Source organism: Neofelis nebulosa, chromosome 2, assembly GCF_028018385.1.
Source record: "Neofelis nebulosa isolate mNeoNeb1 chromosome 2, mNeoNeb1.pri, whole genome shotgun sequence".
Classification (NCBI taxonomy): domain Eukaryota; kingdom Metazoa; phylum Chordata; class Mammalia; order Carnivora; family Felidae; genus Neofelis; species Neofelis nebulosa.
The window spans coordinates 90,974,739-90,986,941 of record NC_080783.1 but is presented as its reverse complement, the minus strand read 5'-3'; the positions used below and the strand labels follow the sequence as shown (position 1 = coordinate 90,986,941).

Below are 12,203 nucleotides of genomic sequence, written 5' to 3'. Positions count from 1 at the left end.
CGGACCGTGAGATCGTGACCTGGCTGAAGTCGGACGCTTAACCGACTGCGCCACCCAGGCGCCCCATTTACTAATTCACCATATATTAAATAAGTATTTACTATGTGCCAGTTCTCCTGGGAATAAAGTGGTACACAAAATAAGTGTGATCTCAATTACCATGAAAGTTTAAGTTCAACAGGAAGGAACAAAAGTTTTTTAGAAAGTTGTAAAAATAAAGTACAAGTTGCATTGTGAGCTCATAGGATGAGTTTATGACCTACCTTGAGAAAGATCAGAAAGGTTTTCCAGAGGACATAACTTGTAAGTTGAAGCCTTAAAGAATCAACAATGACTAACTCAATAATAAGGAGAGTAAATTTACTCCAGGCAGATTGAGTCACAGGTATGGAACCTCAGAAGTGAGGGAGATCATGGTATGTTTAGGAAACTAAAAATTTGTATGAATGGAGAGTAGCAGGTGTGGTTAAAATGAGATTGAAGTTGTCACCTTACTTGACTTGTGAAGAATATCTGATGCTGGTGACTATTTTCTCCTTGAAACACCACCCCTCTTAGCTTCTCTAGTATCATACCATTCTCATTTTCCTTCTATCTCTCTGCACTCTTATTTTCAATTATTTTAATCATGGCTCCCTCCACTATACAGCCTTTAAATCAGTCTTGACTGTATACCACCTCTCTGCACAATCTCACCTACTCCCATCACTTTCCTTGGCATCTCCTTCACCATCATACAACTCTCCCATATATTTTACTCTACCCCAAGTTCTCTTCAGAGGTCTAGGCACAATTATCCAGCTGCCAACTTGGCATCTCCCTTCAGATATGCACCATCTCAATTTGAACATGTACAAAATGAAACTGATCTTTCGTGCCAAATCTGGTTCATAGCCACTTCTCCTCATCCTAGGAGAGGCCCAGCCATTCAATCAGACTTAAAACCCAGACAGGGTTGAGCCTTCCATTTTCCTTAACTTATACCCAAGACTAGTAGGGTCATTTATATGAAAAAGTAGTTTGAAATATTTGTTCCTCTATTTTCCTTTTCTGCCACTTTAAGCAAGATTCTTTAGTCCATCCCTAAGGAATGTTTGTTAAAGGACTAAAAGCACAATTGTATCTAAAATGATAGCTCTTTTCGTCTATGGTTAATGGCTTAATTGTGGTTTCATACTAAAAAGAAGAGAACACTATCAAGAAGGTAACCAATATGAGAGTAGATAGCCTTATGTTGGCCCTGAGGAGAAGAGCCAGGAAAAAGGTGGAATCCTATGTATGGTTAAAAAAAAAAAAAAAGCAAGAGGTGAAACTCTGTGTTTGTGCAAATAAGATTGGAAAATGGGCTTTGAGAATTGAGATCAGAGGTATTTCTAAACACGTGTTTTTTTGGTATAGTTCTTGGTATACAAATTTAAGCATGCGAGAAGTAGCCTCTCAATATTACCATTCCCTTCACAAGTATCTGCACAGCCACTCACTGACAGGTTACCTCAAAGTCCAAGAGACTATGTTGTTGCTCCCATAATGAGAAAAGAAGCTTTAATCTCCAGTCCTTTGCCATCAATTCTCACATCCTAATTGTACTCAATTTTCTCAACCAGTTTTCTTTAAGGTTTTGTAAAATAAGAATAGAGTACTAGGCACCTGTAATGTGCCAAGAAATGAGGGTCTTATTCTAGGAACACTCCTGAAAATATCATCAATTAAAGTGAGTTATTATGGTTTTGTTTTCATTTTGTGAGACTCTGCATGATAAATAGTCCTAGATGTTCTATATGAACACATTTGTTTGTGGGTGTATAAGGGGAGTTTCTTAATGCAAGAAAAGCTAGGTTATAAAAATATTTTTATCTTCTCATTTGAAGATCCATATATAATCAGTCTTGAAATATTTATATCTCCCCAGTAACTGAGTGACCCAACCATCTGTCACTGAACACAGTCCTGCAATAATAATAGGCTAATGCTAATACAGGAGGACTTGTATGTTTAAAGGTCCTTTAACTGATGCTTTTATACTTGAGAGTTTTGGGAAACTGCAACTCTGATTACATGTTATGTATCTTTCCTCCTCCTCTTCTTCTTTATTCTTTCACTCATATTTAAGTTTCAATAACTCAGACCTAGAATAAAGTGCAAATCTTGACCATTTCTGTCGCTATCTATGTGACTTAGAATAAGTCACCTAATTATGTGAACTTTTTTTTTTCCTATTAAGTGGCAGACGATCTCAGGTACCTCCCTAAGTTTCACCATTTAATGATCCTATATATTTTTTCTTTAACTATTATATATATACATATTTTCTCTCTAAAAGCATTATTTTGGTGTGGTGTGTATCAGAAGAGTAAGGTCTATTTAGAGGAAACTCAATCAAAGATGTTTGGTATAAGGATCATCTAAGTATTTACTAACGTTTCCCTCATCTCTGTAAGAATATGACTAAGCACAGCCTTGCTCTTCAACGTGTCATCATTATTCTAGTTATCTATTGCTGCATTATAAAATATCCCAACATTAGAGGCTTAGAACAACAATAATCAAGTTGGGCAGAGCTTATTTTTATTCTGTGTGGCAGCAGCTAGGACAACTTGACTGAGGCTGGATGATCCAACTTCAAGACTGGTCCTCATATGAGGACAAATTGGTGCTAGTTGTTGACTAGGAAATAAGTTCAGATTGTCATTTGGAGGCTTTGATTCTTCACCACGTGGGTCTCTCTGGAAGTTGCCTGAGATTCCTCACAATGTGGTAACAGAGTTCTAAGTATGAACATTCCAAGGAGAGTGTCTTGAGAAGCAAGTGTTTCAGGATAACCAGACAGAAACTCCAAGGCTTCTTGTGATCTTGTCTCAAAAGTCCCAGAAAGTAACATATATATATATATATATATATATATATATATATATATATATATATGTTACATACATATATATATGGCTGATATGTAATCTAGTTACAAAATCAGCCACTTCAAGAGGGTGGGGGGGGGGTTGGGGAGGCAACTCCTCTCAATGGGCAAAGTAACAAAGAATTTGTACTCATTGTTAAAAATTTATTTATTTTTAAATTTAATTTACTGCAAACTGTCTCCCTCAAGATTCTTATTAAGAACTGTTAACTAAGGCTTTTATCTTCTACTGCAGTTATATTTTCTATCTAAGGTAGACTTGGTGATATGATTAGGATTATATTTTCTGTTTCTATCGCAAGGATATAGACACAAAAATTGTTATAATTTAAAGTGATAAATTTAAAATAGGATGAGATGTACATAAAAGGCTGCAGATATACAGGAAAGGCAATTACCAACCTTGAAGGTAGAGATGCCTTCATAGAAGAACAATGAACTAATTCTTTAAGTATGAATCAGAGTATGCTGACAGGGTCACTTTACACCCATACATAGGTATACCCTACGAAGTACATGTAACTTTACTGGAAGGTCCAGAATGATCAAGTAGGAAAGGGCAAAATTCATTCTAAGCAGTGAGGACAGCATTTTCAAAGGCATACAATCATGAAACAATTAGTTGAACTCAAAGAAATGTGAGAATTTTAATTTGGTTAGACAATATTGAAAAGATTAATTTAAGGTACAAGGTCTTGAGATACTGGCCAAAGTACTGGAGCAAAATATTTCTAATGTTAATTTGTAAAAGTATTTTTTTTTTTTTGCTTTTCTTTTTTAAAGTTTTTTTTTTTTTTTTTTAACATTTATTTTTGAGAGGCAGAAACAGAGTGCGAGAGGGGGAGGGGCAGAGAGAGAGGGAGACACAGAATCTGAGGCAGGGTCCAGGTTCCATGCAGTCAGCACAGAGCCCGATGTGGGGCTCGAACTCAAACTCATGAGCCTTGAGATCATGACCTGAGCCGAAGTCAGATGCTCAACCAACTGAGTCATCCAGGTGCCCCATTGTCTCTTTGCTTTTCAGTCATTCAATCAGGTATTCAACTTAGTGCTTTATTGCCTCCAAGAAGGTTTCTGGCAGAGTAGAAAGCAGAAGTTGCCAGGTTTGAGAAGAAAGAAGTTTCTTTTCTTTAGGAGTAGAACAGTATGTGCTAAAAAAGGTAACTCTAAAAGAAGGTTTAGAGAAAGAAGCTAATAACATAAGTACTTGTTTGTTACTCCTTTATAATAATTTTCAAATGTCACACTAGAACATCCCATGTATTTTCAACTATGTTATTCATTAGTCTTGTTTTTACACAGATTCCAGCCAAAAGAGAAAAAATTACACCCATTTTCTCCATTTCTACTCGGCTGATGGAAATGCAGCAGACTCCACTGTGCACTTTAACTAAAATAGTCCTGCTGAGAAAGGCACTTCCCAGACAGGGATTTCATCTTTCATGCAGACCCCAGACACACTGTATAAATAATGCATACATTACTCTTGCCTGGATAGGGTGATCTTTCCCTTCTACGGCAGCCTCTCCGGGAAGCCATTGTTGCTTCACTTGTAGTCATGCTCTTCTAATTTTTGAAAAGGTTAGCACAGTTTTATCTTTAATAGCCACTTGATCATTGCGGAGATGAACAAGTCATGTTGGAGACATTAGTCAAGGAAGCCGTGGATTACATCGCGAGGTCTTTACATCCCCCCAGACTGTGCAGCAGCACATTGATGGGTATTTTCATGCTGCTCTCTCTAAATTACATGCGGGAATTGAAAGGGTATGTTTATTAGATATGAGCCCATTGGTTTTTAATCAAATTGAGAGAGCTGTGAACAGAGCTATCCACCGATCTTGAACTTCGACTGCGAGTAATGAATTTATCATTCTTCCCATGACATTCTTCAAAGGGGAAGTCACACCACTTTCTATTAGATCCCCTTTAAAGGCTTTGTGATGATCTAGGGGAGCAGTGACTCACTGTGGCAAAGGCAGAGCTCCTAAATTAATGTCTGATTGTAATTTAAGCAACATCGACCTAGAATAAGGATTAGATACATAAGGGATACTTTAGAGATTCTTTCAGATTGCTGGTATTAATAAATAAAATTCAGTGCACTGAAATGTATACCACTCTTTCAAGATTCTCTCCTTAATGAAAATTTTCCAGACTCTTCTCACTGACATTGAACTTAAATATGTTTCAATCCCCAAGATATACCAAAGCTTTGGTAACTATGTTACAGAACAGGGTGGCAAACTATAGCCTGTGGAACAAATCTGGTACTCCACTTGTTGTAAACAAAATTGGATTGGAACACAACCATACCCACTCCTTTATGTATTTTCCATGGCTGCTTTCATGCTAAAACAGCAAAGCTGAATAGTTGCAACAGAGACCGAATGGCCGGGAAATCCAAAAATATATTTTCTCTGGCCCTTTTTTCCGAAAATGTTTGCCAATTCTTGCAAAGGTGATAGTACTAAGAAAGTAGTTCTTTCTAGATAGGTGAATTTTGAAGAGAGTTTAACACTTTAAACAATTTGCTTAAATTTTTCTTTTAAAATATATATGTTTCTCTAACATCTTAAAACAGTTGCTATAGACCTTTTTGTAAATATACATTTTTATGTCATATTTAACAAAGAACATGCAATATTACTTAAATTTTACTTGATGATTTAAATCTAACTTGATTTTTCACTGTTAAGTGCAATATTTATACTATGCTAGAGATATTAGTCAGGAAGCAGGAGTAAATGAGCACTTATCCTAGAAAGAGGCAGGCACTTGCTTTCCAAAAACAAAGAAATAAAATCCCCTGATGTTAGTTGGTTTCTGCTCACTTGATTCTTTACACTAAAGGTAAAGTGAAGGACAGAACCAGGTTTCACTCTAAGGCTGTATTTCTGCAAAAATGAATTTTATAATGAAAGATTGAAGTAGAGTTTTCCCAGGTGGTTTGCTTACCCTTCAGGAAATCATTATCATCATCGCTATTTCTATCCCTATCCTTAGATTTGTCATTGGCATCCAAAACATTGCCTGTGAGTTCTACATCATTGGAACAATGAAGATAAGGTACCTCCTTGTCAGCGTGTACCTGTTTGCCAATTTCATAAGGCGGGAGGCAGACGTGTCTGTTGCCATTAAAAAAAAAAAAAAAAGCGATAAGATATTTTGCTAAGGACTAAATCTTAGAAATCCCTTACAATGTGACAAAGTGAAGCTTTATTCATATGAAAAGAGTGACCTTTCTTCTTCTTAGAACACTACAGCCACGTACTTAGTAAAAATTATAATGATAAGACACAATGACTCTCTTATATGTTGTTACATATTTTTGAGCAACTCCCATTTGTAATAATATTTTATAGATTGAGTTATGCTCTGATTTATAGGCTAAACAAATACAGCAAAATTGGCAGGAAATAAAATGGTAAAATAAAAATCCTCTGTCATTAATCTTGCTTTTACAAAATGAGTTGTACAGTATTACAGCAATAGTGTTAGCTTTGCCAACTCATATGTCTATAAAATAATCTTTTGCTGATAGAGATATGAGTCTGATAAAATTATTTTTTAATTAGAGTTTCTTAAATGTAAGGAGAAGATGATAATTATGCATACTTCATATGGTATCTGTGAGAAAAATACTTGTAAATCAAGTACTAGAATGATATCTGGTACATAAATAGACTCAATTAAGAGTAAAGATTCTTATTTCTGTTGAAAGTCTATCAGAGTGCTTTTTGGAAAGAATGGATAAACATAAAATATAACTGAACATTTTGGGGTAATTTTCAATTAAAATTAATTATAAATTTTATTTTGTGAGATTCTGAAGTAACAGAATATTGAAAAAAGTAGTATCTAAATATTTAAGCAACATGTTCATGATTCATTAGTATATGCAGACAGAAAAGTCACCATAATTAAATTTTACCAGTAATTTAAAACTGTTTAGGAGATTGATTATATAAACAAATATTCTTTTTTTTTAATTTTAATTTTAATTTTTTGAGAAAGAGAGAGAGAAAGAGTACACAGGGGCAGAAAGAGAGGGAAAGACAGAATCTTAAGTAGGCTGTATGCCGAGCCTGGAGTCTGACACGGGGTTCAAATTCCCAACTATGAGATTATGACCTGAGCTGAAATCAACAGCCAGATGCTGAACCTATTGAGCCACCCAGGCATCCCTCAAAGAAATATTCTTTTTTTTTTTTTAATGTTCATTTTTGAGAGAGAGAGAGACAGCCTGTGAGCAGGGGAGGGGGAGAAAGAGAGGGAGACACAGAATCTGAAGCAGGCCCCAGGCTCTGAGCTATCAGCAGAGAGACCGACATGGGGCTCAAACTAATGAACCACGAAATCATGACCTGAGTCTCAACTGACTGAGCTCAACCAATTGAGCCACCCAGGCACCCTAAGAAATATTCTTTATAGTACTGGTATGCACCAAATTGTATATATTTATAATGTTTAATCATATGTTGGTAGCCAAACATGTGACTAGCACTATTCTAAGGGCTTATATCTATTAACACATTTGAACCTCAAGTATCTGTTATTATTATCTTGATTTTTCAGATAAAGAAACTGAGACATGAAAAAGTCTAAAGAATTTCCCAAGACAAAGAGATAATGATTGGGGGGATCTGTAATATGAACCTAAGTTGCGTAGACGTAGATCTGTGTTCCCTATAGCAGCTCCATCATAGGTATTAATTCTATACTTTAAATCCACGTTTATACTGCATACTTACACAGTGACCCAATCATGAAAGCCAATTTTGTTCCCAAACGAATTCTTATATTTTTAAGTTTATTTATTTATTTTGACAGAGACAGAGAGAGAGAGAGAGAGAGAGAGAATAGGGGAGGGGCAGAGAAAAAGGGAGAGAGAATCCCAAGCAGGCTCTGCACCCACACAGGGGCTCAAACCCACAAACCGTAAGATCATGACCTGAACAGAAATCAAGATTCAGACGTTCAACAACTGAGCCACCCTGGTGTCCCCCAAATTCTTTATTTAAAAATAATATCTTGGAGTGATGTAGCAAAATGGAAGTCGAGGAACCTCCAGGCCTTCATTCCACATGAAAATGTCAAAAACTACCAGAAATTTATTGAACTAACTTTATAGGACCATGAAAAAATAATCAGCCAAGGAAATACCCAATTAAAAAAAAAAGACATCTTCAATAGGTGGAGATGTCATGGCATTTTCACTTGCTTTTTTTCTGCCCCTTTCTTGGCACAGCACATTTTTTATCTGGAGTCATCAAGCCCATTGCAAATTTTCCTCTCAAAGCAAAGGTAGTGGAACCTACCCAATTTTATGGGATGCAGCAAAAGTAGGGCTAAGAAGGAAATTTATATCTGTAAACACTTAGATTAAAAAAAAAGGAGAAAGGCCTCAAATCAACAACCTAATACTTTAAGAAACTAGAAAGAGAAGCGCAAACTAAACACAAAACTAGCAGAAGAAAGGAAACAGAGGTTAGCAGGTAGATAGTGAATATAAAAACAATAGGGAAATCAATAAAACTAAAAGTTGATTCTTCAAAAATATCAAAAAAATTAACAGGATTCCTTAGATGACTAAGAAAAAAATGAGAGAATTCTCAAACAACTAAAACCAGAAATGAAAGTGAGGAGATGATTATTATTTAACAAAAATAAAATGGATTGTAAAAGAGTGCTATGAACAACTGTAAGCCAATGAAGACTTAGACCTCGATGATATACCCAGATTTCTAGAAACACAAAACCTATTAAGACTAAATCTTAAAGAAATAGGTAATCAGAATAAATTATAACTAGTAAGGAAGTTGGATCAGTAATCAAAAACTTTCCGACAAAAAACCCTGGACCAGATGGCTTCAGTGGTAAATTATACCAAGCGTTTAAAGAATTAGCACCAATCCTCTTTAAACCTTCCAAATAATTGAAGAGAAAGAAAAACTTTCTAACTTGTTCTATGAGATCAGCATTACCCTGATATCAAAGTCAGACAAGACAATCTGTGTTTATGGATTGCAGGACAATATTAAGATGACAATACTACCCAAAAGCAACCTACAGATTGAATACAATCCTTATCAAAATTCCCATGTCAATGTTCACAGAGATATAAATCCAAGCTAAAATTCACATAGAATTTCAAGAGAATGTGAATAGACCAAATAATCTTGGAAAATAACAAATTGTAAGGACTCACACTTCCTTTTCAAAACTTAGTATTAATGCTACAGTAATCAGATTAATACGGCATCAACATAAAGACAGATGCACAGACCAACAGAATAGAATAGAGAGTCCAGAAATAAATCTTTGCATATACGGTCAAATGACTTTCGGTAAGGGTGCAAGATTATTCGCTGCAAAAAGGACATTCTTTTCAACAAGTGGTGTTGAGAAATATGGATATCCTCATGCAAAAGATTTAAATTGGAACCATTACCTTACACTATATACCAAAATTAATTCAAAACAGATCAAAGGCATCAATTTCAGAGCTAAAATGCTTAGTAGAAAACATAGGAGACACATTTCATGACATTGGATTTGGCAATGATTTCTTGAATATGATACAAAAAGTACAGACAACAACAAAATAAGAAAAATTAGACTTCATCAAAATTGAAAAAAAAACTTTTGTGTATAAGCAACACTTTCTTTTTTTTTTTTAATTTTTTTTCAACGTTTTTTATTTATTTTTGGGACAGAGAGAGACAGAGCATGAACGGGGGAGGGGCAGAGAGAGAGGGAGACACAGAATCGGAAACAGGCTCCAGGCTCCGAGCCATCAGCCTAGAGCCTGACGCGGGGCTCGAACTCACAGACCGCGAGATCGTGACCTGGCTGAAGTCGGACGCTTAACCGACTGCGCCACCCAGGCGCCCCTAAGCAACACTTTCAAGAGAGTAAAAAGGAAATCCACAGGATGGGGGGAACATATTGGCAAAATATATGTCTGATAAGAAATTAATATCTAAAATTATAAAGTACTCCTACATATCATCAACAACAACAAGAAAAAAAACAACTCAGTTGAAAAAAAAATTGCAAAGGAAATGAATAGACATTTCTCCAAAGAAAATACACAAAGTGTTAATAAGCACATGAAAATTCAATATTACTAATTACTAATCACTAGGAATGCTCAAATAAAAATCGCAGTGAGACTAGGGATAAATCTAACCAAAGATGTGAAAGATCTGTATGCTGAAAACTATAGAAAGCTTATGAAAGTAATTGAAGAAGATATAAAGAAATGGAAAGACATTCCATGCTCATGGATTGGAAGAATAAATATTGTCAAAATGTCAATACTACCCAAAGCTATCTACACATTCAATGCAATCCCAATCAAAATTGCACCAGCATTCTTCTCGAAAATACAACAAGCAATCCTAAAATTCATATGGAACCACAAAAGGCCCCGAATAGCCAAAGTAATTTTGAAGAAGACCAAAGCAGGAGGCATCACAATCCCAGACTTTAGCCTCTACTACAAAGCTGTCATCATCAAGACAGCATGGTATTGGCACAAAAACAGACACATAGACCAATGGAATAGAATAGAAACCCCAGAACTAGACCCACAAACGTATGGCCAACTCATCTTTGACAAAGCAGGAAAGAATATCCAGTGGAAAAAAGACAGTCTCTTTAACAAATGGTGCTGGGAGAACTGGACAGCAACATGCAGAAGGTTGAAACTAGACCACTTTCTCACACACAAAAATAAACTCAAAATGGATCAAGGACCTGAATGTGAGACAGGAAACCATCAAAACCCTAGAGGAGAAAGCAGGAAAAGACCTCTCTGACCTCAGCCGCAGCAATTTCTTACTTGACACATCCCCAAAGGCAAGGGAATTAAAAGCAAAAATGAACTACTGGGACCTCATGAAGATAAAAAGCTTCTGCACACCAAAGGAAACAACCAACAAAACTAAAAGGCAACCAACAGAATGGGAAAAGATATTTGCAAATGACATATCGAACAAAGGGCTAGTATCCAAAATCTATAAAGAGCTCACCAAACTCCACACCCGAAAAACAAATAATCCAGTGAAGAAATGGGCAGAAAACATGAATAGATACTTCTCTAAAGAAGACATCAGCATGGCCAACAGGCACATGAAAAGATGCTCAACGTTGCTCCTCATCAGGGAAATACAAATCAAAACTACACTGAGACATCACCTCATGTCGGTCAGAGTGGCTAAAATGAACAAGTCAGGAGACTATAGATGCTGGTGAGGATATAGAGAAACAGGAACCCACTTGCACGGTTGGTGGGAATGCAAACTGGTGCAGCCACTCTGGAAAAAAGTGTGGAGGTTCCTCAAAAAATTAAAAATAGACCTACCCTATGACCCAGCAGTAGCACTGCTAGGAATTGACCCAAGGGATACAGGAGTACTGATGCATAGGGGCACTTGTACCCCAATGTTTATAGCAGCACTCTCAACAATAGCCAAATTATGGAAAGAGCCTCAATGTCCATCAACTGATGAATGGATAAAGAAATTGTGGTTTATATACACAATGGAGTACTATGTGGCAATGAGAAAGAATGAAATATGGCCCTTTGCAGCAACATGGATGGAACTGGAGAGTGTTATGCTAAGTGAAATAAGCCATACAGAGAAAGACAGATACCACTCTTATGTGGATCCTGAGAAACTTAACAGAAACCCATGGGGGAGGGGAAGAAAAAAAAAAAGAGGTTAGAGTGGGAGAGAGCCAAAGCATAAGAGACTCTTAAAAACTGAGAACAAACTGAGGGTTGATGGAGGGTGGGAGGGAGGGGAAGGTGGGTGATGGGTATTGAGGAGGGCACCTTTTGGAATGAGCACTGGGTGTTGTATGGAAACCAATTTGACAATAAATTTCATATATTGAAAAAAAAATCGCAGTGAGATATTTGTTCATACCCATTACAATGGCATGAAAGAAAAAGCAAGAAAGAAAGAAAGGAGGAAAGAAAGAATGAAAGAAGGAAAGAAAATCCCAAGTGTTCATGAGGATGTGTAGAAATTTCACCCATATGGATTGCTAGTGGAAACATAAAATGGTATAGCTGCTGTGGAAAACATTATAACAGTTCCCCAAAAAATCAAACTTGTAATTACCTTATGACCTAGCAATTCTACTTCTGGGTATATACAAAACAGAATTGAAAGCAAGGACTTGAATAGATATTTGCAGAGCAATTTTCATAGGAGCATTGTCCATAATAGCCAAAAGGTAGAAACAATCCAAATATCTATCAATAGATTAATGG

The 12,203-nt window shown here is 36.2% G+C and overlaps 1 long non-coding RNA gene across 2 annotated transcripts in view; it reads left to right on the top strand.

Moving 5' to 3' along the window:
• The first annotated feature begins 303 nt into the window (after nt 1–303).
• LOC131493067 (uncharacterized) overlaps nt 304–12,203 on the top strand; it is a 71,764-nt gene continuing 59,864 nt past the window's right edge. For both annotated transcript variants that reach the window (XR_009252442.1, XR_009252444.1), the window contains exons 1-2: nt 304–385; nt 5,921–5,983. This is a non-coding gene — a long non-coding RNA (uncharacterized LOC131493067). The remainder of the gene's footprint in view (nt 386–5,920; nt 5,984–12,203) is intronic.